The sequence below is a fragment of the Lagenorhynchus albirostris genome, chromosome 9, assembly GCF_949774975.1.
Source record: "Lagenorhynchus albirostris chromosome 9, mLagAlb1.1, whole genome shotgun sequence".
In the NCBI taxonomy this organism is placed as follows: Eukaryota; Metazoa; Chordata; class Mammalia; order Artiodactyla; family Delphinidae; genus Lagenorhynchus; species Lagenorhynchus albirostris.
In genome coordinates this window covers 54674553-54701144 of record NC_083103.1, presented here as the reverse complement: position 1 = coordinate 54701144, position 26592 = coordinate 54674553, and the positions used below count along the sequence as shown (strand labels likewise).

The 26592-nt window shown below is 39.5% G+C and overlaps 1 protein-coding gene across 4 annotated transcripts in view; it reads left to right on the top strand.

The window, feature by feature from the left end:
* The window catches only part of PAK1 (p21 (RAC1) activated kinase 1), a 164425-nt gene that overhangs the window by 37729 nt on the left and 100104 nt on the right, over positions 1-26592 (top strand). The gene's annotated exons all lie outside the window — the stretch shown is intronic.

Sequence of the window (26592 nt, the reverse complement as noted above, 5' to 3'; positions counted from 1 at the left end):
TCCTTCAGAAGCCTCCTGAGTCTCAGTTATCTACTATCAGTCTAAGTTGGCGACATAATCATGCCTGTTTTTATAGATAGTCAGACACTTTACTGAGGGATTGGGAACACGAGAGGATTTCTTTGCTGTTAGGTGCTGTTGTATGTGGTGAAATTGTCCTTAGAAGTCTGAGCATTACAATTATTTTATCCTTAGAGAAATTTCGCTAAGGGAACTGTACAGGCCTGTGCACTTAGTGCTTTTAAAAATGCTTTCATATTCATTTTCATGTGATTATCCCAAAGGAGTCGTGTGATGATATGGGAAATCGACTGCCCTATAAGTCAGCACATCTGAATTTGAGTTCCAGCTTTGGCACTAACTGACTGTGTGATCTTGACAAAGACATGTTTTCTCTGGACCCTAGTTTCCTTAAGTTTAACATGGTAGTGTTAAACTGGAGTCTCAGGGCTTTGAAATGCAACCTCACAGAATATGGGGGTGAGATTAGGAAGAGGAAAGAGGCTGAGGAAGTAGAACTTCCCCATCTCCTTTTCAGCCAGAGCAGTTCTACTTTTTATCTGTTTAAGTATTGGTGTTTCCATAAGATTTGATTGGAAGAAGAGGTTGAGAGGCTTTTAAAAAAGCTTGGAAATCCTTGGATTGAGTGATCTCAAAAGACTTCCCTGTGTAAAGAAAGGGGTTGGCTTTTCTGCTGCCATTGGGTAAGCAGTTGCCTCAGGGGTGCTGGAGTACCCTCCTTTCTGCATTTCTACAACAGAACAGTGGGCCTGGATGTCTCCGAAGACATTTGTTCCCTAAGACACTGGTCCTTAGCAGTGCAGTTCCTAAGAAACTTAGACTTTTTTCTCACCCTTTCCTCTTTAGTTTTTTGTTTTAAGCCAGTGTTGTGAGAGGTGGACATTCATTGCTGATGCCTGCATCTTCCATTTCTAAGGTGATGTAGCTTCTTCAGGAATCAGCATCCAGATCTAGGAGAGTGAAGGCCTTCTTTGGAGAGGTAGAGGTCATGGAACAGACTTCCTGGAAGAGGAGGGGGCTAGATGAGTCAGCAGCAAGTGAGAGGGCTGGTTTTCTAAGTTGACCTCTGCCTCCTTTGAATTATTTAGATGTAAACATACTTTCCCTGGCCTATAATTTGTCCCCAAGCCCGTCTATCTTTTGTAGACTAAACTAATGGAGTGGGTAGGGGTGGGAGGTATTGAGATGAATTTTGCTTCCATCATTGAGAAGGCCTCTTGTCTTTTGGAGACTCCAGTACTTTTTGTTATTTTCCTGTTTGCTGTAGAAAGCAGATCTTTCCAGCTGATTGAAGCTAATCTCTAGCAATCTTTTCCCTATTCTTTGGTCTCTTACTTTCCAGATAAATATTCTTTTTGGAATAGAAGCCTGGAAATGAATGGTTTACTGGAACAAGGCCTAGATTTAAGAATCAGTAGCTTTGGGTGAAACTCCAGCTCTCCCACTTACCCGTGTGACCTTGGGCAAGTTTCTTAACCTTTCTCAATTTGTCTCCTTATATGTAAACTAGCATTGCTGTGAAGATTAAAGGAAATAAGCAGGTAAAGTACTGTACCTGCCCCATAATATGTGCTTACTAGTTGCTAAGTCTTTTTTTTTTTAACATCTTTATTGGAGTATAATTGCTTTACAATGGTGTGTTACTTTCTGCTTTATAACAAAGTGAATCAGCTATACATATACATATATCCCCATATCTCCTCCTTCTTGCGTCTCTCTCCCACTCTCCCTATCCCACCCCTCTACGTGGTCACAAAGCACCCAGCTGATCTCCCTGTGCTCTGGGGCTGCTGACCACTAGCCATCTATTTTACATTTGGTAGTGTATATATGTCCATGCCACTCTCTCACTTCGTCCCAGCTTACCCTTCCCCCTCCTCGTGTCCTCAAGTCCATTCTGTATGTCTGTGTTTTATTCCTGTCCTGCCCTAGGTTCTCCAAAACCATTTTTTTTTTAGATTCCATATATATGTGTTAGCAAACAAAACAGTATTTGTTTTTCTCTTTCTGACTTATTTCACTCTGTATGACAGGCTCTAGGTCCATCCACCTCACTACAAATAACTCAATTTTGTTTCTTTTTATGGGTGAGTAATATTCCATTGTATATATGTGCCACATCTTCTTTATCCATTCATCTGCTGATGGGTACTTAGGTTGCTTCCATGTCCTGGCTATTGTAAATAGTGCTGCAGTGAACATGGGGTACATGACTCTTTTTGAATTATGGTTTTCTCAGGGTATATGCCCAGTAGTGGGATTGCTGGGTCATATGGTAGTTCTATTCTTAGTTTTGTAACGAACCTCCATACTGTTCTCCATAGTGGCTGTATCAATTTACATTCCCACCAGCAGTGCAAGAGGGTTCCCTTTTAACCACACCCTCTCCATAATTTATTGTTTGTAGACTTTTTGATGGTGGCTATTCTGACCAGTGTGAGGTGATACCTCATTGTAGTTTTGACTTGCATTTCTCTAATGATTAGTGATGTTGAGCATCCTTTCATGTGTTTGTTGGCAATGTGTATATCTTCTTTGGAGAAATGTCTATTTAGGTCTTCTGCCCATTTTTGGATTGGGTTGATGGTTTTTTTGTTATTAAGCTGCATGAGCTGCTTTTATATTTTAGAGGTTAATCCTTTGTCGGTTGCTTCATTTGCAAATATTTTCTCCCATTCTGAGGTTGTCTTTTCAACTTGTTTATGGTTTCCTTTGCTGTGCAAAAGCTTTGAAGTTTCATTAGGTCCCATTTGTTTATATTTGTTTTTATTTCCCTTTTTCTAGGAGGTGGGTCAAAAAGGATCTTGCTGTGATTTATGTCATAGAGTGTTCTGCCTATGTTTTCCTCTCAGAGTTTTATAGTGTCTGACCTTACATTTAAGTCTTTAATCCATTTGGAGTTTATTTTTGTGTATGGTGTTAGGGAGTGTTCTAATTTCATTCTTTTACATGTAGCTGTCCAGTTTACCCAGCACCACTTATTGAAGAGACTGTCTTTTCTCCATTGTATATTCTTGCCTCCTTTATCAAAAATAAGGTAACCATATGTGTGTGGGTTTGTCTCTGGGCTTTCTATCCTGTTCCACTGATCTATATTTCTGTTTTTGTGCCAGTACCATACTGTCTTGATTACTGGAGTCTTGTAGTATAGTCTGAAGTCCGGGAGCCTGATTCCTCTCGATCTGTCTTTCTTTCTCAAGATAGCTTTGTCTATTCGAGGTCTTTTGTGTTTCCATACAAATTGTGCAATTTTTTGTTCTAGTTCTGTGAAAAATGCCAGTGGTAGTTTGATAGGGATTGCATTGAATCTGTAGACTGCTTTGGTTAGTAGAGTCATTTTCACAATGTTGATTCTTCCAATCCAAGAACATGGTATATCTCTCCATCTGTTTGTATCATCTTTAATTTCTTTCATCAGTGTCTTATAGTTTTCTGGATACAGGTCGTTTGTCTCCTTAGGTAGGTTTATTCCTAGGTATTTTATTCTTTTTGTTGCAGTGGTAAATGGGAGTGTTTCCTTAATTTCTCTTTCAGATTCTTCATCATTAGTGTATAGGAATGCCAGAGATTTCTGTGCATTAATTTTGTATCCTGCAATTTTACTAAATTCATTGTTTAGCTGTAGTAGTTTTCTGGTAGCATCTTTAGGATTCTCTACGTATAGTATCATGTCATCTGCAAACAGTGACAGATTTACTTCTTCTTTTCCGATTTGGATTCCTTTTATTTCTTTTTCTTCTCTGATTGCTGTGGCTAAAACTTCCAAAACTATGTTGAATAATAGTGGCGAGAGTGGACAAACTTGTCTTGTTCCTGATCTTAGAGGAAATGGTTTCATTTTTTTACCATTGAGAACGATGTTGGCTGTGGGTTTGTCATATATGGGCTTTATTATGTTGAGGTAAAGTTCCCTCTATGCCTACTTTCTGGAGGGTTTTTTTCATTAATGGGTGTTGAATTTTGTCAAAAGCTTTCTTTGCATCTATTGAGATGATCATATGGTTTTTATCCTTCAGTTTGTTAATGTGGTGTATCACATTGATTGATTTGCATATATTGAAGAATCCTTGCATTCCTGGGATAAACCCTGCTTGATCATGGTTTATGATCCTTTTGATGTGCTCTTGGATTCTGTTTGCTCGTATTTTGTTGAGGATTTTTGCATCTATGTTCATCAGTGATAATGGCCTGTAGTTTTCTTTCTTTGTGACCTTTTTGTCTGGTTTTGGTATCAGGACAATGGTGGCCTCGTAGAATGAGTTTGGGAGTGTTCCTCCCTCTGCTATATTTTGGAAGAGTTTGAGAAGGATAGGTGTTAGCTCTTCTCTAAATATTTGATAGAATTCACCTGTGAAACCGTCTGGTCCTCATCTTTTGTTTATTGGAAGATTTTTAATCACAGTTTCAATTTCAGTGCTTGTGATTAGTCTGTTTATATTTTCTATTTCTTCCTGGTTCAGTCTTGGAAGGTTGTGCTTTTCTAAGAATTTGTCCATTTCTTCCAGGTTGTCCATTTTATTGGCATATAGTTTCTTGTAGTAATTTCTCATGATCTTTTGTATTTCTGCAGTGTCAGTTGTTACTTCTTTTTCATTTGAAATTCTGTTGATTTGAGTCTTTTCCCTTTTTTTCTTGTTGAACCTGGCTAATGGTTCATCAATTTTCTTTATCTTCTGGAAGAACCAGCTTTTAGTTTTATTGATCTTTGTTATTGTTTCCTTCATTTCTTTTTCATTTATTTCTCATCTCATCTTTATCATTTCTTTCCTTCTGCTAACTTTGGGTTTTTTTGGTTCTTCTTTCTCTAATTGCTTTAAGTATAAGTTTAGGTTGTTTATTTGAGATGTTTCTTGTTTCTTGAGGTAGGATTGTATTGCTATAAACTTCCCTCTTAGAACTGCTTTTGCTGCATCCCTTAGATTTTGGGTGGTCGTGTTTTCATTGTCAGTTTTTTATAGTTCTTTTTTGATTTCCTCTTTGATTTCTTCAGTGATCTCTTGGTTTTTTAGCAGTGTATTGTTTAGCCTCCATGTGTTTGTATTTTTTACAGATCTTTTCCTGTAATTGATATGCAGTTTCATAGCGTTGTGGTCGGAAAAGATACTTGATATGATTTCAGTTTTCTTAAATTTACCAAGGCTTGATCTGTGACCCAAGATATGATGTATCCTGGAGAATGTTCCATGGGCACTTGAGAAGAAAGTGTATTCTGTTTATTTTTGGATGGAATGTCCTATAAATATCAATTAAGTCCATCTTGTTTAATATATCATTTAAAGCTGTGTTTCCTTATTTATTTTCATTTTGATGATCTGTCCATTGGTGAAAGTGAGGTGTTAAAATCCTCTACTATTATTGTGTTACTGTTGATTTCCCCTTTTATGGCTGTTACCATTTGCCTTATGTGTTGAGGTGCTCCTATGCTAGGTGCATAAATATTTACAGTTGTTATATCTTCTACTTGGCTTGATCCCTTGATCATTAGGTAGTGTCCTTCATTGTGTCTTGTAATAATCTCTATTTTAAAGTCTATTTTGTCTGATATGAGAACTGCTACTCCAGCTTTCTTTTGATTTCCATTTGCATGGAATATCTTTTTCCATACCCTCACTTTCAGTCTGTATGTGTCCCTAGGTCAGCATATATATGGGTCTTGTTTCTGTAGCCATTCAACCGGTCTATGTCTTTTGGTTGGAGCATTTAATCCATTTACATTTAAGGTAGTTATCAATATTTATGTTTTATTACCATTTTTTTAATTGTTTTGGGTTTGTTATTGTAGGTCTTTTCCTTCTCTTGTGTTTTCTGCCTAGAGGAGTTTCTTTAGCATTTGTTGTAAAGTTGGTTTGGTTGTGCTGAATTCTCTTAGCTTTTGCTTCTCTGTAAAGGTTTTAATTTCTCTGTTGAATCTGAATGAGATCCTTGCTGGGTAGAGTAATCTTGGTTGCAGGTTTTTCCCTTTCATCACTTTAAATATGTCCTGCTACTCCCTTCTGGCTTGCAGAGTTCCTGCTGAAAGATCAACTGTTAGCCTTATGGGGAAGCCCTTGTATGTTATTTGTTGTTTTTCCCTTGCTGCTTTTACTATTTTTTCTTTGTATTTAATTTTTGATAGTTTGATTAATATGTGTCTTGGTGTGTTTCTCCTTGGATTTATCCTGTATGGGACTCTCTGCACTTCCTGGACTTGATTGACTATTTTCTTCCCCATATTAGGGAAGTTTTCAACTCTAATCTCTTCAAATATTTTCTCAGTCCCTTTCTTTTTCTCTTCTTCTTCTGGGACCCCTGTAATTCAAATGTTAGTTTATTTAATGTTGTCCCAGAGGTCTCTGAGACTGTCCTCAATTCTTTTCATTCTTTTTTTTTTATTCTGCTCTGTGGTAGTTATTTCCACTATTTTATCTTCCAGGTCACTTATCTGTTCTTCTGCCTCAGTTATTGTGCTATTGATTCCTTCTAGAGAATTTTTAATTTCATTTATTGTGTTATTCATCATTGTTTGTTTGCTCTTTAGTTCTTCTAGGTCCTTGTTAAACGTTTCTTATATTTTCTTCATTCTATTTCCAAGATTTTGGATCATCTTTACTATCATTACTCTGAATTCTTTTTCAGGTAGACTGCCTATTTCTTCTTCATTAGTTTGGTTTGGTGGGTTTTTACCTTGCTCCTTCATCTGCTGTGTGTTTCTCAGTCTTCTCATTTTCCTTAACTTATTGTGTTTGGGGTCTCCTTTTTGTAGGCTGCAGGTTTGTAGTTCCCGTTGTTTTTGGTGTCTGCCTCCAGTGGGTAAGGTTGGGTCAGTGGGTTGTGTAGGATTCTTGGTGGAGGGGAGTGGTGCCTGTATTCTGGTGGATGAGGCAGGATGTTGTCTTTCTGGTGGGCAGCACCACATCCATTGGTGTGTTTTGGGGTGTCTGTGAACTTAGTATGTAAGTTTTTAATTATTGTTATTTTTGTACTACCTCTTTGAGAATTTAGAATAGATGCTAATTATAAGAATACTAGTTTCTTATAATTTGTTAGAATAACAAAACTAATAGTAGAAAAGTTGTATAGATCATCTTACATATTTGTTTTACAGTTAGTACATTTTATAATTGGAATTGTTCGGACTCAGTGAAGCAGTAAATGGCCCAAGGTTACCCAGTGATGGCATCAGGGACTCAGTTTACAACAACTGATTCTCCAATGACAGGCGTATCTTAGGCCAATCTGGGTGCCTGGGGCTAGATTAGATATTCACACTAGGTTCCTAACTTTATGCTTTGAGGGCCAGCAGTCTGTGTGCCATGAGAAACTGGTGGCTCCCCTTGAGTTTGCATACGGCTGGGTGGAGCCAATGTCGTAATTTCGTACTGTCCTAGGAGAGAAGTATTCCCTGGTGTGGACCTGGGCCCCTGCAGATATACATGGTGGGTTTTTCCTTGACAACTTAACCCCTCATTTCCTCTTCATGAGTTGAAGACAAATCCTGAAAAGAGGAGGGTAGTATAGCCATGATGTCTCTGGAAGTGAATGACCTAGTGTGCTGTGATGGAAACACAGAAGGAAGGAGGGAAGGGGAATGGAAAAGAAAACTCCTTGGGTGTTTTTTTTCCCTCCAGAATCTGCTAATCTTTCTGTTGTGTGAGGAGAGAATTGTAGAATTTTAGGACTGAAAGTTCCCTTTAGGGGCCTCTAACACAGCCTTTACCCCATGTTTAACTTTCTTCTGCAAAGTTCCTGTCAAGTATTTCTCCAGTGTCTGTTTGCATAATTTCATGATGGAGAGCTCTCTATTGCTAGAGGCAGTCATTTTCATGGCTTGACATTTTGGCTCTTAAAACTAAAATCTGCTGCTGTGTGCCTTCTAATCACTGGCTTCTCACATAAGGGCGTTTAGGCTCAGGCAGATGAAGTGGTGTATATCAGGCCATTGTGTGTGCATCTTCCATTCTGCCTCCAGCTAAGGGGATCAAGCAAGACAGAGATCCATGAGCTCAGTTCTGGAGCCTCAGATTCAACCTTGTGTCTTAGTGATTTTTATTAAAACTATTTATTCTTTTTTGTGGACTTGCTGAGTTTATTAGTACTAGAATCATTAGAATTTATTACCATTAGAATATATGAATACTAGAAAGAAACTTGCTAATCATATGTCCTGTTTTCATTATCATTTTATGAATTAGTAACTGCATTCCAGAGGGTAGAGACATCTGCCCAAAGTTATACACAGAAATTCTGTGACAGAACTGGGATTAGGACCCTGGTCTCCTGGCAGCCAGTCCTGGATGCCTTTTCATAGACAGCTCTTACAGAGAAGCTATACCAAACTCTAAAACTTTTTTTTTTTTAGTGCCATGTGGCTGGGTACCTTGAGATTTCTATTAGGAGAGACAGAATCAGTTAAAAATTACATAGATTTCCATCTAAAAATATCATGCTGTTTTTCCCCATCACAAGACAATGTAGAAGGACTCCATCAACAAATATTTATAGACCACCTATAGGAGCTCATTTGCCACATTCTTGAAAGTGTCCACTTCAGGTCACAATTCAGAAATCTTTATTTTGTGAAGTTTCCAAACCATTCCCTCCCCCTGACCTCCATGCCTCATGGAAATGTTTCTTATTATAGAACTTTTCATGCTGTGTGGGCAGTATAGTATGGTGAAAAGAATATTGGATTCAAACAGGCAGACCTGGGTTGGATCTTGGCTCCAGTAATTCATGTAGAGTGCTTATCAAAGTGCTAGACATGTAATAAGAGTTCCTGAAATGTTGCCTACTGTTATTGTAATTATTTTTGTAGTTACTCATGTCTTATTTCTCCCTTTAACCTGGGAGCTCTCAGGGAAGTGTTTGGTTTTTTTTTTTAAGCTGTACCTCATAACCCATGGTTCACGGATTTAACATAGTATGCTGGACCAGCATTTTAAAAAAGTAAAAAAAAAAAAAAAAAGAAGTCAAATATACCAGTGAAAATATCAGAATATACTGTATATACGAAGAACAAGGATTGTCTTTTGAAACTTTTGTCTCAGTTTTATATTTACGGTGTGTGTGCACACATGTGCATGTGTGTGTATGTACTGGGATTCCATCTGAATTGTATTCTTATTGTAGATTGTAGTCAGAACAGTTTGATAAACCCTGCTTTAGGGAAGAGACTGCTATTTATATCTTTTATTCACAGGATCTAGCACAGGGTCTGGAACAAATCTGATTCACATGGAACTAAGAAAAGGCACCCTGAAATTAGTTGCTTAATATATGATACAGACAGGAAATGTGATACCGGTTCAAAGAAAGGGGAAACTGTCTTGAGAAACAATTTAGTAAAGTAGTTGAGAGCTTAGGTTTTTGGTGTCTGAAAGATGTAGGGGTAGATTGCAGCTGTGCTACTTATCGGCTAAGGCAATAGGCAAGTAAGTTACTAACCTCTGCTATCTTCATTTTCTTCATCTCTGAAATGGGGCTAGCACTTCCCTGGTGGCGCAGTTGTTAAGAATCCGCCTGCCAATGCAGGCGACACGGGTTCGAGCCCTGGTCCGGGACGATACCACGTGCCGCTGCGGAGCAACTAAGCCCATGCGCCACAACTACTGAGCTTGCGCTCTAGAGCTCGCGAGCCACAGCTACTGAGCCCGCGTGCCACAACTACTGAAGCCCGTGCACTTAGAGCCCGTGCTCCGCAACAAGACACCACAGTGAGAAGCCTGCGAACCGCAACAAAGAGTAGCCCCCGCACGCTGCAACTAGAGAAAACCCGCACGCAGCAACGGAGACCCAATGCAGCCAAAAATAAATAAAAATAAAAAATTTATTAAAAAAAATAAAATGGGGATAAATAATTACCTCAAGTTGTGAAGATTACATGAGATAAAGTTACTATAGTGGCTGGCTCATAATGAACTCTTGCTTGATATTTTCATGGACTGAAGTGGTCATCGGAGGCTTTTTTGAAGAGTCAGACATTTGTCCTTGAAGTACTGGTAAGAATTAGATGTGGGAAATGTTCGAGAAGTCCTGTGTGTGGCGGAGTATTCTGTTAAAGCTCTCACTGTTTTTCTCTTATGTATCCTTTCTCCATGTTTTCCTCACCAAGATACCACAGTCGTTTTTCTCTTCAAAACCCCTTCTTGGGGAGAAAGTCCAATGTAAGTTTTTACAGCTTGCCTTTGGCCCCTTCCGGAGACCAGTTCATTCCCATAGACAAGGAAAAGGAGATTAATCCAAGTTGTCTGACCCAACAAGACAACCCAAGTTGTCTGACCCCTGAAAGTTATACTTTCAGGCAGAACGCCTGCCTAACCTCGGGAGAGAGCAGTGACCAAAGCAGTTTCAGCTTGGCTCCTGCAAGAAAGGACCCAGGGCAGGTAAACTGGAAGAAATCTTGGCTTCTTATCGAAAGCCTAGGCTGGAGCTCTAAAGGGCAGGTCCTTGAGAAGGCAGGCAACGGAAGGGTGGGGAGAAAGGTCAGCCCTTCTCTGACTTCTGATGATGCTAGAAAAGAAACAGATTTTGTTTCCAAACCTGGGGATGAGGGAGGGAGAGATGAAGAGGGAGAGGGTTGGAGGGAGTGGGGAAGAGAAAGAGGAAGTGCTTGCTAGGTATGTGAATTAGCTCGTGGAAGGAGCACCAGTCTGGGTTCCAGTTCTGGCTTTCCCACTGAATCTCTGTTCTTTTATAAACCACTTGCCCATTTTAGCTCTTGGTAAAGTAAGGAGCTCTCTAAGATCTGTTTTAGGTCTAAAACTTTTATACCTGTTTAATAAAGTCCGAAGAAAGATCCAAATAAAATACTCTAGGAGTTTAGAGGAGGAGGAAGAGAGAACTTCTGTTTGATTTGTTTAGTCTGTATTGGAGTTTCTCAATCTTGAGACTGTTGATATTTTGGATCATATCATTTTATGTTAGGGGCTAGGGGCTGTCCTGTATATTCTAGGATGTTTAGCAGCATCCTGTCCTCTGCCCAGTAGCATCTACCCCCACTCCAGTTGTGACAATCAAAAATGTCTCTAGACATTGCCAGATGTCCCCTAGGGAGTAAAATCAGCCCTGATTGAGAACCGGTGGTCTACATACATGCAAATTGTAGGGACAGTTAAAAGATAAATTTAATGATAATGATGATGATGATAATAATAAAATCTCAAATAGCACCTACTGTGTGCCAGACACTGTTCTAAGGCTTTAAATATATTAGCCCATTTAATCTCCATAATAATCCTATGAGTTAGGTACTCTTCTTGTCCCTGTTTTACAAACGGTTAAACTAAGGGACTAAGGTTCAGTGAATTGATAGCAGCTAATGTTTTTATGAATTGCTATGTGTCAGGGACTCTGCTAAGTACCTTATGTATATGTTATCTCATTTAATCCTCACAGTCACTCTGTGAGGTGGGTACAGATGTTAACTGCAGTTTTACAGATGGGGAAGCTGTACTGTGTCTAACCCTGTACTGAGCACTGGGGGCACTCTGGAGTGGATTAGTTTCCAAAGCACTTTTTCCTATTTTATCTTCAGAATAGTGTTGTGAAGTAGATAGAATTATCGCCATTTTATAGTTGAAGACACTGAGACTCAGAGAGAGGAGAAGAAACTGGTGGAGGTGGCATTTATTGTGTATATGTTTTATGTTTTTTTTGTGGTTGACCGTGATGCTCTAGCCACAAAAAGCAGCAGGCAATCAGGTGACAACGTGTATGGCAAAGAAATACTGAGCCCCTATTTGTGATGGAGGGAGAGGTGAGAGGAACTCCTTCTGATCTGTAATCTAAAGTTTGTTGATGACATTTTCTTCTGCATATGTGCTCTCCTACCCACTTCTTACTTCCTGATTGACACTGGCTGTGTATCACAAGTTGTAATTCTGTTACAATGGGCTTGCTTATTTATTTTTTAATATCTGACTTCTGTAGCGTTCTGTTCTGTAAACTCCATAAATACAGACTTACATGTAAACAGACTCTGTTCAACACACTATCTCAGCACAGTGCCGTGTGTGCAGTAGTTTCTTTTATTTGTGAAATTTCTGAATTAGTAGGCACATGGGAAAGGAACAGAGTCAGAGAGAATGATTTATTCAAGATTAGGCAGCAATTTGGTAGCAATTTTGGGACTAGATCTGATTTTCCCTATCTTCAGGCGCAGAATTCTTTGTAAAACATTGTTTTGCTTGCCATATACCTATCATACAGTTGAGATTATATGATTTTGCTGTGTGGCCTTAGGCAAATCCCTCGGTGTTCCCTTCTATAAACAAAAGTATTAAACAGCTGCTTGTTTCTCCTTTCCATCTTTGGTTGCCCACCAGTGGTGTCCTGGTGTGGCCTCCAACCACAGGATAAGTGTCTACTGTGAACCAGGAAAGCCTCATTCTCCTTGACAACCCAGAACTAGGAATCCTGTTATCTCTCCTGAACAATGACTTCATATTTCAGTGGTAATGTGGTGGTCAGGGTATAGGAATTGAAACAAAGTAGTTTTAGGTTCTAGGGAGAGAAGGCAATTGGGTATCTACTTATACCCCTTCTTTCTTCAGTACTGCATGCTGAGTGCCTATGTTCATAACTTTAGAGCATTCTTACTCTTCATTGTAAATTTGGGGGTCTGCTCATTTTCTTTTTATCAATAGCTTGTAGGAAAATACCACAAAGCTACTTAAATAAGGTGAGAAAAATGTCCTCTCTTTGTTTCAGATGTTTTTGTCTGTTAAACTAGTGACAAGAAATGTCTATCAAGAGAAAGTAACTGTCTTAGGAAATTAGCTGTATGCAAGGCACTTTTCATGTCTGTTTTCTTACCTTATTTTCCAGCCACTATGCAAAGGTAGTGATTACTATTATAATCCTAATTTTACAAATAAAGCAAATAAGGTTCAGGGAGAAGTCATCGTGATGCAGGTAGTGAGTAGTAAGAACCAGGATTTGAACCTAGGTCTTACTCTTAAGACCAGGGGATGCTCTTGTCACTCTACCATAGTGTGTGTGTATTTAACAGCTTTATTGAGACATAGTTCACATACCATAAAATTCACTTACTTAAAGTGTACAATCCAGTGTTTTTTAGTATATTCACAGGGTTGTACAACCATCATCACATGTTCTGTTGAATAGTTTTAGAACATTAGGCCTCCTAAAAGAAACCCTGTGCCCATTAGTAGGCACTCACCGTTCTCCCCCATTCTCATCACCCTGGCCCTAGACACCTACTAATCTACTTTTTGTCTCTTTAGATTTGATTTGTCTATTTTGGACATTTCATATAAATGGAATCATACAGTATGTGGCCTTTTGTATCCTGTTTCTTTCCTTTAGTGTGTTTCAAGGTTCATCCATGTTGTAACTTGTATAATTTCTTTTTATTGCTGAGTAATATTTGATGATATTTTTTGCTGAATAATATTTTATTATATGGATATACCACATTTTATTTATCAGTTTATCAGTTGATGGACATTTGGATTGCTTCCACTTTTTTAGTACTATGAATAATGGTACTATGAACATTTTGTGTGTGTGGATGTATATTTTTATTGATCTTAGGTATATACTTAGCAATGGAATTGCTGGCTCAGACGGTAGCCCTATGTTTAACCCTTTGAGGAACAGCCAGACTTTTTCCCAAAGGAACTGCAGCATTTTACATTCCCACAGCAGTGTATGAGGGTTCTAATTTCTCCACATGTTCATAAACACTTATTATTCTCTTTTTTTGTTACAGCCATGCTGGTGGATATGAAATGGCATCTACCTCATTGTGATTTTGATTTGAATTTCCTTAATTACTAATGATGTGGAGCAACTTTTTATGTGCCTATTGACCATTTATATATGGTCAATAGGCACATATAATAGCATATTTTGATGCTATTATAAATGGAATTTTTTAAAATTTCAATTTTTGGATCGTTCATTGCTTGTGTATAGATATAAAATTGATTTTTGTATTGATCTTGTATCCTGCAACCTGGTTGAACTTTATAATTCTAATAGTTTTTGTGTGTGTGTGTGTTTGTGTGTATGTGTATATGTGTGCGCCTGTGTGGGTTCCTCAGGATTTTCTGTATATAAGATCATGTCATCTCAAACAGAAAAAGTTTTACTTCTTCCTTTCCAATCTGGATGCTTTTATTTCTTTTTCTTGACTAATTGCTCTGGCTAGAACCTTTAATACAATGCTAAATAAAAGTGGCAAGAGCAGGTATCCTTGTTTTGTTCCTGATTTTAGGGAGAAAGCGTTCAATTATTTACCAATTAAGTATGATAGTAGCTGTGAGTTTTTCATACATGCCTTTTATCAGGTATAAGGAATTTTCCATCTATTCTTGTTTTCTTGAGTGCTTTTAACATGAAAAGGTGTTGGATTTTGTCAAATGCCTTTTCTTTATCAATAAAATAATCTTATGCCTTTTTTTATAAGCAGATATTAATTTTTAAAATTATTATTTATTTATTTATTTCTGGCTGTGTTGGGGCCTCGTTTCTGTGCGAGGGCTTTCTCCAGTTGTGGCAAGTGGGGGCCACTCTTCATTGCGGTGCACGGGCCTCTCGCTATCGCGGCCTCTCTTGTTGCGGAGCACGGGCTCCAGACGCGCAGGCTCAGTAGTTGTGGCTCACGGGCCTAGTTGCTCCGCGGCATGTGGAATCTTCCCAGACCAGGGCTCGAACCCGTGTCCCCTCCATCGGCAGGCAGATTCTCAACCACTGCGCCACCAGGGAAGCCCGATCTTATGGCTTTTTTTCATTTGTTCTATTAATATGGTGTATTGACTGATGTTATTGGATGTTAAAACAACCTAGCTACCTGGGATCATACTGTATTTTATGACAGGTACTTATTGGGCACCAGCTACTTACTAAGCCTGTAGGAGTACATGAATTACTAAGATGTTGGCGCCATTCACTGTAATTGAGGAGACAGAAAAAAACACAGGCTTAAAGTTGAGAACACAAGAGTGTGATAAAGACAGTATCTTGTGTTGATGTGTGATAAATAGTTACCAAATGAACTCTACAGTGACCTTATTTTCAGGCCATTCAGTGATTATAGGGTTGGCAGTTTTTTTTGGCTGCTCCACAAGGCTTGCAGGATCTTAGTTCCCCTACCAGGGATCGAACTTGGGGCCCCAGAGGTGGAAGCGTGGAGTTCTAACCACTGGACTGCCAGGGAATTCCCTAGGGTTGGCATATTGTAACTCTTTGTGAGGTATGTCCTTTCCCTTCTCCAAGTCTCAGCTTCACCATCTGTACATGGGAAGGGAAGGTTGGACTTCGTGGTATTTAAGATCCCTTCTAGTTTTAACATATTGTGAAATTACTTGCCTTTTGTGGGGCTTCTTTCACTTAGGTCCTTCTGAAGAGTTTGGGGTTTTTTTTTTGCTAAGTTTCAAGTGGCTAAGTAGTTAGGTGCCTATTGGTGTTCTGAGTGGTAAAAAGATCCTTTACTCCTTCTTAGTTCACCTTAATCACACTCCCATCTCGGAGAGATTATTTTCTTTCATATTATTCCAAATTCTCTTGAAAAAGGCCATGTCCCTAAGTAACACATAAATTTTATGAGGAGGAAAGGTCACTGGAGAGGGAGATGGGGGTATCTTTCAGGGCTGAGATGTACATTTAGCTAACTGTTAAACATTGGGCACATCAATGCATTCTCTTCACGTTTCAGTTGCCTCACCTGTCAAATTGAAAAGAGAAGACCACTTCTATTGCATAATCTCATAGGCTTGATATTAGTTGTAAATGATATCCTAGATGCATATAGAACTGGGTATAAACATGAGTTATTTTCAGAAATTAGAGTTGCAAATAATGTATCAAATAATGTAAACATAAACAATAATGCAAATGATTGTCAATGTTGTAAATAATAGCAAAATGTTATAAAATGTGGCAAAAAAGAGCTAAGTAATAGATACATTTTAAGCCGCTACTGTTCTCCGCACTTTTGATAGGTGCTTTAAGCATTATTTCTCCAACACTTCACAAGAACAACTTTATCTCATTTGGTAGGTGAGGAAATTCCAGTTCAGAAAGGTTAAATAACCAGCCCAAGGTGGCAGAGTATGGAATCAAAACTAGACCTAACTCTAGAGTCCATATTCTTTCTATTGTATTTTGCTGCCATTGTCTCATTACTGTTGATGTTCAGTTTGCTAACGTGCTCAGGACGGTGTCTGCCAGGCTTCTCCACTGTGAAGCAATAATTAATAAGTATTTTATAGGAAGGTACTATGAAACTATGTAAATATCTTTCTCTTTGCCAGACTTTCAATATAGTTAGTTATTTGTATCTGTTTGGACTCTTGGCTTCCTACTTTATTCAATGGGTAGCAATCTATTGCTATATCATTTTTTATTGATGTTCAAATTCTCCCTGATTTGGCTACTAGGAGCCCCATTCAGGTTGGCTTCTGTCTACTTTTATGTCCCTATTACTCTTTGACCACTCCCTTTCTTTCTGACCAAACAAGATATTCTAGATTCATTCGTGCGTTCTGTGCCCCAGGCCTGGAATAATCCCTTTCACCAAGGAGCCATAGTTTCTTTTATTGTTTAGTAGTATTTAGAAACCAAGGTCTGGCTGCTGGGTATGCTTATTGCTATTGGGTTGGTGCTGCTCCCAGGCCCTCTCAGTAGACATAGTGAGGAAACGAAGTTCCAGCTCCCTATTATAGGCTCTTCCCACTGTGTGGATGCCCTCCTCACTCTGCGTGGGTTCCAACACCCTAACCCAGGCTGCTCTACCATTGGGACTCCTTCACTTCTTCACCTTGGGCTCTGACATACTGTATCAGGCAACCCTCCCCACACCCAATATGGATGCCCTCCTCACTGTACTCAGTCCTCCGCCCTGCCCCATGTGTGGATGCCCTTCTCACCACCTTGGGCTCTGATTCTTCTTACCAGGCTTCCTCTCCCTTCTCCCCTCCCCAGTGTAGACCTGGGGTATAGACAGTGTAGACAATGTTGGGCTGCTCTTATCATCTCTTAACTAGACTATTATAACACAGTAGATTCCTAACAGTCTTACCACTTCTAATCTTCCCTTACCTTACATACTTCTAGAGTGATCTTTCTAAAATATGTCAAACACCATAGCTCTGCTTAATAATAGTTCCCCTTGTTTGTATAATAAATTTCAAGTTCCTTAGGCTGGCATTCAAGTCCTTCTAAGATCTGACCCAAACGTGCCTTTCCTGCCTCATTTCTTATTTATTCTTCTGTGTACCCTGCACTCCAGTCATGGTCACTGGCCATTCCTTAGACGTAGCCCAGTACATATACTCTTCCATTTTGCCTTTTCCTTCTCCTCTACCTGGCTTAGCCAACTCCTTTCTTCACAATTTGACAGAATCCCTTGGGGTCCTATTTCAGATGTCTGGTGTGAGATGTCAGAATCTGAGAACAGTGTGGAGGGGACTTTTAAGGGGAGGGGGTTACCTGGTGAAGCCTCTCTGACCTTCACAGTAAAAATTAATCCCTTTTTTTCTTCTGATGGAGTACTTAGCTCATTCTTCCTGTTTTCATGATTAATTTTTATCTGTTGTCTCTGATTCATTGGCTGGTCCTCAAAAGCACCTGATGGAAGTTGTCGAGAAAATGAATTCTGGGTTGTGAGTCTTTTTTTTTTTTTTTTTACTTTTATTGAAGTATAGTTGATTTACAATGTTGTGTTTATTTTCTGCTGTACAGCAAAGTGACTCAGTTATACACACACACACATATATATATATTCTTTTTCATATTCTTTTCTATTATGGTTTATCACAGGTTATTGAATATAGTTCCCTGTGCTATACAGTAGGACCTTGTTGTTTATCCATCCCATATATAATATTGAATAGTTTGCATCTGCTAATTCCAATCTCCCAATCCTTCCCCCCCACCTGCTGCAACCACGAGTCTGTTCTCTGTGAGTCCATTTTTGTATTGTAGATATGCTCATTTGTGTTGTACTTTAGTTTCCACATATAAGTGATATCCTGTGGTATTTATCTTTCTGTCTTACTTTGCTTAGTATGATAATCTCTAGGTCCATCCACGTTGCTACAAATGACATTATTTCATTCTTTTTAATGGCTGTGTAATATTCCAGTGAATATGTATACCACATCTTCTTTATCCATTCATCTGTCGATGGACATTTAGGTTGTTTCCATGTCTTGGCTATTGTAAATAGTGCTGCTCTGAACATAGGGGTGCATGTATCTTTTCAGATTATTGTTTTGTCTGGGTATATGCCCAGGAGTGGGATTGCTGGATCATACAGCAACTGTGAGTCTGTTGTTTTTATTTAAAATATGTTTATAGGCCTTGGTGAGGTCTAAGAGGCTCTAACTACAGGAAGGGGTTTGGACCGTGGCACTGCTGGGTCAGATACCTGCCCTATGCCAGAGCTCTTGCTGAGAAAATTATGTATTCACATGGCTTTCCTCTTTTGTAAATTCCAAATATGTTATTTAAAACAAATTTCTTTACACTGTCTTCCCAAATAAAATAATTGCTGGCTACACGTATGTGGGTATTTAAAGCTGCAAGTAATAGCAGCTACATCACTACCAAAAAAAAAACCCTACCCCAAACTGTATGAAGGACAGTATGATGACAACATGTGTCTTCTGACAGCCTGTGTGCCATTCAGTCTGTCTCCGGAGAGGCATTTAGGAGGAAGTGTTAGCAAAGGAGGGTTTTAGACTTTCTCAATGACTTACTAATCTGCATTGTTCAGGTGCTGTAGGGAGAAAAGAAGCATCACAGGTTAGGTTTCTTGCAGGTTGTGGGGGTGTTTGGGGAGGAAGAAGAGGATAGGGGACTGTGTTTTCTTAGGTCTCACTACCAGTCCTACTTGCTCCAGCCATTGTCATATCTTGATCCTCTCTGCTAATTCCCTTCTCCTGGCCTTTGTCTAGGTTTTTCTTTTCTACTCTTAAGTTTGAACTGTCTGATTTCAAAGCCTAGGCTCTTTCCATGTTTCTTAATCACTGTAATGAATGGTAAAAAAAAAAAATAGATTGTTCACTTTTGCTTTTCCTGTCAGATTTTCAGTCTAGTTAAAATAATTTCAAAATTCGTGTCAGAACATTTTCTAATATACATATTCAATTTTTAGCTCATCCTACTGAGGTGTGGCACAACAGGGATGGCAGTCAAGCTGCACTTACCTACAAGGCTAACTTAGTTTGATTTGGTCTGAGAGACAATGAAATGTTCTCAACTCAAGATTAGCACTGTTCCATCAGTCTAGAAGCAATTGAAAGCTTTTATTCTGTAATGTTGGTGAAGCAGTGTGGGAAGATCTTTAGGATGTGATGGACTAGAATTCTATCTAATTCCAGGTCTAATACTTACTAGGTTTGCAGTCTTTGGCAAGTGTTATGCTCTCTGTGCCTCAGTTTTCTCATCTGTAAAATGAGGATAATAAAGCTGATCTTTTAGCTATTAGGATAAATGTTTCTTCTAGGGCAGACTGATTTTGACTTTGTCAGTGACAGTGGGAGTCATCAACCTAAGCATTGTCTATAGCCTAGTGTATCATTTCACTCTTCAAGTCACTTCTACTCACATTATCTTATATTAGTCTTCACAGTGTGTTCTGAGAGGAAAGACTGTGTGATTGTTCCCGCTTGTAAAAAATGAGGAAGCTGATGCTCAGAGAAGTTAAGTGGCTTGTCTGAGGACCGGGACTTACGAGTCCCAGTTCAGGACTCCTTCTTTTGTACACTGACCAATCCGTGGAGAGGGCAGCATGGTAAAAAGAGTCCTGAATTGAAAATCAAGAATACCCTGATTATAGTCTTAGCTAGGAAAATTTGGGAAAGTCATCTCAGTTTCTACTTTATTGAAATAAAAATGCTGACTGTTTTGCCTAACTCACTTCGGTTTGTTTATTCAGCAGACAATTATCAAACATTTACTGTGCTATACACTGGTAGGCCTGGTTCCTTCCCTTAGGCTACTCACACTTCACTATGGATAATAGATTATCTGTATGAGTGAGAAGAGCTATAGCAAGTGTGTGTGTGTGTGTGTGTGTGTGTGTGTGTGTGTGTGTGTGTGTCTGTGTCTGTGTCTGTTTGGTGGGGTTAGGGGGTGGCCCTGGTGGTGGTAGTAGTCCACGAGAGATGGCTTTGGGACTGGGCTTTGCTTGTGAGGAGAAATCTCACAGGATTGTATGCAAAAATTAAATTGGGTGATGGATACGACTGTGCTTTGTTGATTGTAAAGAACTGCATAGGGCTCCCCTGGTGGCACAGTGGTTGAGAGTCCGCCTGCTGATGCAGGGGACACAGGTTCGTGCCCCGGTCCGGGAGGATCCCACATGCCGCGGAGTGGCTGGGCCCGTGAGCCATGGCCGCTGAGCCTGTGCATCCGGAGCCTTTGCTCTGCAACGGGAGAGGCCATAACAGTGAGAGGCCCACGTACCGCAAAAAAAAAAAAAGAACTGCATAAATGTTAGGGATTGTCATATATTATAGAAGGTACTTCTTTTCTGAAGCCTTGGCTGACACAGTGGAACACTATAGTTGGAGTCTAAGCTTAATTGAGAAGAAAGATTTCAGTGGCAAGAAAGATGGGAGCTCATTAAAGAGAAATCTGTGTCTAAAAGTGTTTTGAGTCTAGGAGTCCTTAAAATGGGATATACCTTTTAAAATGGTCTTATGCTTTGACGACACAGTGGACCTTCAAACTGCTTTTGGGTTTATAAAGAACTTATTTATAATCATCTTTTTAAAGAAGCACTTGTGTTGCTGCAGGATTTTAAATATTTAGGAGAGATATTTAAGGCAGCCTTGAAAACAAGAATATATCCTGGGATATAAGAGGAATCAGAGCAAGACAAAAGGAAATTAGGCGGCTGGGCCAAAAGGTATGTGTTGTTCTTATTGTTTAGATTTGTTTGGATTCAGTAGCTATAATTGTTGAGAACCTTCTATGTATGAGGCTTTGATTAGGTACTGAGGGAGTGGAAATGAATGAATGAAACATTCCCTTACCAAAGGGACTTATAGTCTGGCTGGAAATGTAAGACACCTGTGGTAAATAAGGTGAGAAGAGTTTTCATGAGGTGCTCTAATATCCTAAGGGAGGAAGACCTATTCAAACTTTTGGGCAGGACTGCATCAGAGATGGCCAGTTAGAGGAGAGGACACCTGAAGATTAAGAGTTTTCCTGGAAACAAAGGGAGATAAGGAGAGATAAGGCTATTCCAGTCTGAAATAGCAGCATGAACAAAGGTATGAAGGCTTAGAGTAGTACCTGGTACTTAAAGCACTCAACAAATAGAGATAAATTCCTTAGAATTTAATGCTGGGATGTTGCAACTAATGAGACTGTGTGTTGTCCCTTTTTTGGGGAGAAGGTGAGAGCATTTTTAGTTTGTTAGGGTTAGTGACAGTATGTTAGGCTGGAGTGTATTTTTTTCTCTACTGTTTTTTTTATTGAGGTATAGTTGAGGTAAATAGTCTATGTTTCAAGTGTACAACATAGTGATTCACAAATTTTAAAGGTTATATTTCATTTATAGTTATTATAAAATATTGGCTATATTCCCTGTGTTGTACAATATATCCTTATAGCTTATGAATTTTATACATAGCAATTTGTACCTCTTAATCTGCCCCATCTTTCCCCTCCCCATTCCCCTCTCCCCACTGGTAACCACTAGTTTGTTCTCAATATATGTGAATCTGCTTTTTTTGTTGTTGTTATATTCACTAGTTTGTTGTATTTTTAGATTCTACATATGAGTATTTGTTTTTCTCTGTCTGGTTTATTTCACTTAGCATAATACCCTCCATCTCTGTTGCTGCAAATGGCAAAAATTTCATTCTTTTTTATGGATGAGTAGTATTCCATTGTGTGTGTGTGTGTGTGTGTGTGTGTGTGTGTGTGTGTGTTTCACATTTTTATCCATTCATCTGTTGATGGACACTTAGGTTGCTTCCATATCTTGGCTATTGTAAATAATGCTGCTTTGAACATTGGGGTGCATTTTCATTTTCTTCAGATATATGCCTAGGAGTGGAATTGTTGGATCATATGGTAGTTCTATTTTTAGGTTTTGGAGAAACCTCCATACTGTTTTCCACAGGCTGCACCAATTTACATTCCCACCAATAGTGCGTGCATGAGAATGGTTTTCTCCACATCCTCTCTACCACTTGTTATTTCTGGCCTTTTTGGTGATGGCCATTCTGACAGATGTGAAGTGATATCTCATTGTGGTTTTTTTTTTTTTAAATTAATTAATTAATTTATTTATTTTTGGCTGTGTTGGGTCTTCGTTTCTGTGCGTGGGCTTTCTCCAGTTGCCGCAAGCGGGGGCCACTCATCATCGCGGTGCGCGGGCCTCTCACTGTCGTGGCCTCTCCTGTTGTGGAGCATGGGCTCCAGACGTGCAGGCTCAGTAGTTGTGGCTCACGGGCTTAGTTGCTCTGCGGCATGTGGGATCTTCCCAGACCAGGGCTCGAACCCGTGTCCCCTGCATTGGCAGGCAGATTCTTAACCACTGTGCCACCAGGGAAGCCCTCATTGTGGTTTTGATGTGCATTTCCCTGTTGATTAGTGATGATGATAGGCTGGAGTATTTTAAAAAAAAACAATTTATATATGGAAGGAAGGTATAAGTAAGAGTTAACTGAAATGGATAGTTGTCATTTGTTTTTTACTGCATAGCACTTTGTGTCCCCCGTTTTAAAAAAAAATTATTTATTTGTTTTTTTATGGCTGAGTTGGGTCTCCATTGCTGCATGAAGGCTTTCTCTAGTTGTGGCGAGTGGGGGCTACTCTTTGTTGCGATGCGCGGGCTTCTCATTGCGGTGGCTTCTCTTGTTGCGGAACATGGGCTCTAGGCATGCGGGCTTCAGTAGTGGTGGCACACGTGCTTATGTGGGATCTTCCCAGACCAGGGCTCGAACCTGTGTCCCCTGCATTGGCAGGCGGATTCTTAACTGCTGTGCCACCAGGGAAGCCGCGTGTCCCCCGTGTTATGAGTCTTCTTGATGGCAAAGATGCTGTCCCCTAAAGGAGATAAAAATTTAGATACTTGCTTCTCAAACTTCCTTGCTTCTAGGGCACTGGCAGTGACCTAGCTTTCACCAATACCGTATGCCCACACCACACTTGGTTTAGGACTTAATGACATGAGAGAAAAGGTAATGGGGAGCTAACTTTCTCTCTTTGGCTGTAGAGGCAGGTAGCATCACCTGCAAGGTTGAGTTTCTGTCACTGAAGTAGCATTGATGCTAGTGGCTGTTGCACTCAAGCCAAATTCCTGCACTGCCAGAAGAGGTCTGGTGCTTACATCCAAGAATCTTCTGACTTAGGGGTCAGCAAACTATAGCCTGTAGGACATATTTGGCCAGTTGACTGTCTTTGTAAATAAAGTTTTATTGGAATACAGCCATACTCATTTGTTTACGGCTCTTTTTGTGCTACACAGGCAGAGTTGAGTAGTTGACACAGCAATGATACGACCTGCAAAGCCTAAAATATTTAGTCTGGCCTTTTGCAGAAAAAAGTTTTCCAATCCTTGCTTCAACTGATAATGGTTGTCTCGTAACAAAACTGATATACTTCTTCCATTAGACAATGAGAGTTAATAGTTTGAATTTCACTCCCTTTTGATTTTTTTTTTTTTTTTTTTTTTTGCGGTACACGGGCCTCTCACTGTTGTGGCCTCTCCCATTGTGGAGCACAGGCTCCGGACGCACAGGCCCAGCGGCCATGGCTCACGGGCCCAGCCGCTCCGCGGCACGTGGGATCCTCCCGGACCGGGGCACGAACCCGTGTCCTCTGCATCGGCAGGCGGACTCTCAACCACTGCGCCACCAGGGAAGCCCTCCTTTCGATTTTGATTTGGCTTCCAGGATACACAGAGCAAAATTCGGTCATTAATTGCAATAGCTACCTTCAGTGTGGGTTTTTTGGTACTTGCTGTGATTTTCTTCAACTTTATGACCTATACCCCATTGATGATTACTATTGTCCTAGGATGTCTGTCTGTCTGTCTATCTATCTTATCTATCTTTTGTATGTGCAAGCAACTTGAAAGCCATTTTTGAAGAAGACAGAGTTATAACGTTATTCTTATAAAAATAAGGACTTATTAGGAAGAGTGATTGTCTGGTGTCTGTTACTGTGCAGTCCTCCTTTTATATCTACTCTGTATTTTTAAAATTTGCTAGATGATCTCCAATCTCATGCTAATAAGAGAAATTCATTTATGGTTAGGGGCCAGTGGCTGATAAGGAATAGAGGATTCAGACTAGTAAGAATCCTCTTCCTCTTGATTCTCTAGTATGCTTCTTGTTTGTGTTAATTAGGAATGTCTTCAGCTGTAAGTAGTAGAAAAACCTAACAATGACTTAAAATGTAGGGATTAGCTTTCTTGACAAGAAGTCTGGAGGAGAAAGGATGGTTGCTGGCGTGGGTTCAGATACTCACAATACCATTTGGATTCCAGACTATTTCTGTTTTTCCAGTCTGCATCCTTAGAGTGTTTGCTTTCAGCCTTTGTGCTTATGATCTCATAGTTACAAGATGGCTACTGTAGCTCCAGCAGGAATGTTTGAGGAAGAAGAAAAGGGGAAAGGCAGAACTAGCACTTCTTCTATGTCCTATTTTGTATTTAAAGCAACCATTTCCCCAGAATTCTTAGAAGCTTTTCATGACTTTACTGGCTAAAACTGTGTCACATGGGCATACTAAACTTTGAGGAAGGCTGGGAAAACAAATATTTAGTTGTCTCATTGCCTTCCTGAACAAAATTAGGGTTTATTTAGCGAGAATGAAGGGAAGAATAGTTATTGGTTAAGCATTTGAAAGTCATTTGACTTTGATGACTTTTTAATATGGTTTTTAAAAACGTATTTGTACTCTGTATCATTCCATAAAAATATGTCGTGGTGCCTACATTTTATTAAAGTTGCCATATTGTGGTCTGGGGATATAACAGTAAATGGGGACATAAAGTAATTTTTCAGTCTAGAGGTGAAAAGGTATATGTTTTAATCTGCTAGGCTGGGTGGCTTAAACAAAAGAAATTTATTTTCTCGCAGTTCTGGAGACTGAGAAGTCCAAGATCAAGGTTCTGGCAGGATTTGGCTTCTTGTAAGAGCTCTCTTCTTGGCTTACAGACTGCTGCCTTCTCACTCTGTCCTCGAGGCAGAGAGAGAGAGAGAGAGAGAGATTCTAGTGTCTCTTCCTCTTTTATAAGGACAGCAGTTCTATTTGATCAAGGTTCCTCCCTTATGACCGCATTTAACTTTTTTTCCTTTAGAATTATTTTATTAAATTATAAACGTATAACAGCTTTTTAACTCTACCCATGCACTTAAATTTTTTTTAAAGGAAAAACGTTATGTCTTATTACACCATGATCCTGGCTAATAGCTTTTCAAAACTTTGAGAAAAATCTTAAAAAAGGTTTCACATGTCACCTGAAACTTACAAATTTAACATTATCAAAGGACTGCTTCTATATTCTTACAAAGACCACTAGAAAGAAACAACAATTAAAAAGCTAAGAAACTGTCTCAAAGGCTTTTTTTTTTTTTTTGGTAATAGATCTTTATTAGAGTATAATTGCTTCACAGTACTGTGTTAATTTGTGTTGCACAACAAAGTGAATCAGCCATATGCATACATATGTCCCCATATCCCCTCCCTGTTGCGTCTCCCTCCCACCCTCCCTATCCCACCCCTCTAGGTGGTCACAAAGCACTGAGCTGATCTCCCTGTGCTATGCTGCTGCTTCCCACTAGCTATCTGTTTTACATTTGGTAGTGTATATATGTCCATGCCGCTCTCACTTCGCCCCAGCTTCCCCCTCCCACCCCGTGTCCTCAGGTCCGTTCTCTACGTCTATGTCTTTATTCCTGCCCTGCCACTAGTTTCGTCAGTACCAGTTTTTGTTTTTTAGATTTCATTTATATGCGTTAGCATACAGTATTTGGTTTTCTCTTTCTGTCTTCACTCTGTATGACAGACTCTAGGTCCATCCACCTCATTACAAATGACTCAATTTAATTTCTTTTTATGGCTAATATTCCACTGTATATATGAGCCACATCTTCTTTATCCATTTGTCTGTTGATGGGCACTTAGGTTGCTTCCATGTCCTGGCTATTGTAAACAGTGCTGCAATGAACATTGTGGTACATGTCTCTTTTTGAATTATGTTTTTCTCAGGGTATATGCCCAGTAGAGGGATTGCTGGATCATATGGTAATTCTATTTTTAGTTTTCTAAGGAACCTCCATACTCTTCTCCATAGTGGCTGTATCAATTTACATTCCCACCAACAGTGCAGGAGGGTTCCCTTTTCACCACACCCTTTCCAGCATTTATTGTTTCTAGATTTTTTGATAATGGCCATTCTGACCAGTGTGAGGTGATACCTCATTGTAGTTTGTTTTTCTTTAAATAAATTTATTTATTTATTTTTGGCTGCGTTGGGTCTTCGTTGCTGCGCATGGGCTTTCTCCAGTTACTGTGAGCAGCGGCCGCTCTTTGTTGCGGTGCGTGGGCTTCTCGTTGCTGTGGCTTCTCTTGTTGCAGAGCATGGGCTCTAGGCGC